The sequence below is a fragment of the Ailuropoda melanoleuca genome, unplaced genomic scaffold (assembly GCF_002007445.2).
Source record: "Ailuropoda melanoleuca isolate Jingjing unplaced genomic scaffold, ASM200744v2 unplaced-scaffold2877, whole genome shotgun sequence".
In the NCBI taxonomy this organism is placed as follows: Eukaryota; Metazoa; Chordata; class Mammalia; order Carnivora; family Ursidae; genus Ailuropoda; species Ailuropoda melanoleuca.
The window spans coordinates 9,798-11,817 of NW_023199136.1; positions in this window are offsets into that span (position 1 = coordinate 9,798).

Below are 2,020 nucleotides of genomic sequence, written 5' to 3' on the forward strand. Positions count from 1 at the left end.
CATTTGGGTTTCGAGTACCTCCTGCAGACGTCGGTGCTGGGGCTGCGTCGCGCCCGAGATCCTCGTGACCTGCCTCCACCTGCTCTCCCCATTCCGGGTCTTTTCCGTGTTTCCAAAGCAGAGCCAATCCGCGCTCGGGCAACGCCTGGAGGGGAAAACCAATCGATTGTCCTGCTTAGTCTTCGAGACCTAGAAGCAGAGCGTCGTGCATTCGATGGGTGGGAGGTCCTGGGCCCCAAGGAGGGATCCCTGCTAAGTTGGAGGACCTTGCCCTTTGGTTGCCTCCTGGGTCGTTGGGAGGTCGAGATTCCGTGCTGTGGAAGGAAGTTTTTCTCGAACAGTTCAGGTCCTAGAACACCATCCCTGGCTGGGCCCAGAGGCCATTCCCCCCACCTTCCCACCTCACAGTGTGGCTTAGGGCAAGTCATCTATTCTGTCTGGATCTTTTGCTCCACCTGTACAACAAGGTAGGACAGAGCAGTGTGGTCCCTCGTTCATCCTGGCAGTGCAAACTCTAGATCAGAGCAGGTGCTCCTCTCGGCTGATGTCAGTGGTCTCACCTTGGCCACGGCCAGCTGAAGCTCTTCGAGCAGTAACACATGCAGCCAGGTTTTCTCCAGCTCAGGACACCATCTCTGGGGAAACTGAGGCATAGAGGGAATAAATGGGGCTCGCTCATTGGCAAATATTGTGCTCCTGTATCTGGCCCTGGCATGGTGCTGGGTGCCCAGGGAGAAACCCGGGTGGTCCTTGCACTACGAGTGAAGGGCCGTACCTCCCCCATCAGACTGTGACCTCCCCAGGGTGGGAGTTGTGCTCTTAATCCAGGCTGCTGTCACCAGGAAGGAGGTTGGAAACCCCAAGGCTCTATATGCTTCTTTCTCTGCCATGTCCACCCTGATTACTCTACAGACACTTCCAGAATGCTCCCCATACATTATCTACACAATTTTAGGCCTTGTGGGCCTGGTCTCCCCTCGGTCTGCCACTGGCTCTCTCCCATCCACAGACCTACGAGGAGCCATTGTCGACCAGAGGCTCCCGTGGCACCTCCCCACAGGAACTACCTTCTCCTGGCTGATCAACCCTGAGAGGGAAGTTTGGGGGGAGCCCCACTCAGCCAGAGTCAGCCAGAATGCACTGACCACCCTCAGTACCTGACCTGCCCACCCAGGCTTGCCACCCTGCTGGGGTTCTTGGCGGAAGTTTGTCTTGAGGTGACCAGGCAGGCCACGGCTTACTGAGCACCAAAGCCCCACCAGGAAGACTAGCTGGAAGGCCGGGAGAGCATCTGAGAGGCATGTGAAGTCAGGCTGTCCTAGGTTCAAATCCTAGCTCTTCCTCCTGTGACTGTGGGGTCTGCGCCACTGACTGAACTGCCCCCAACCCCTCTGTGCAGCAGGCCCTGTCACAGCCCCCGCACCCCCAGCTTGTGAGAGGCTGCTCGCCAGTGATGCGTACAAGTTGCTTGCATTGTGCCTGGCAGAGTCATGTAGTCCGGGGGCCTCAGTTAGGAGCTTGTCTTACTATTCTGTTACCGGGACTCTGCTCAGCAGGAGAGGGGCCCTTCCGGCGAGGCTGCAGCCCTTGAGAAAGCGCTCACCCCGTGTCCTCTCCTGCCCGCTCAGGTCCTGGCCGGACTGCTGCACCTCGGCAACGTCCGCTTTGCTGACTCTGAGGACAAAGCCCAGCCCTGCCAACTGAGGGGCGACGCCACGTGTGAGGACGGGGTGGGGGCCTGGGCTCAGGTTTGGTCACACCACCAGGGAGCAGGGCCCGTCCTGTCTGGAAAAGAACCAGCATTGCTGGGGCTGGGGGGGGAGGCCCGAGGGTGAAATCTGGAATGCAGTGCGCTTGATGAAACCACGGACGTTCCTCCTCACCCCATCTCTGGGGAGGCAAACAGCAGCATCCCTGTTTCANGCGAGGCTGCAGCCCTTGAGAAAGCGCTCACCCCGTGTCCTCTCCTGCCCGCTCAGGTCCTGGCCGGACTGCTGCACCTCGGCAACGTCCGCTTTGC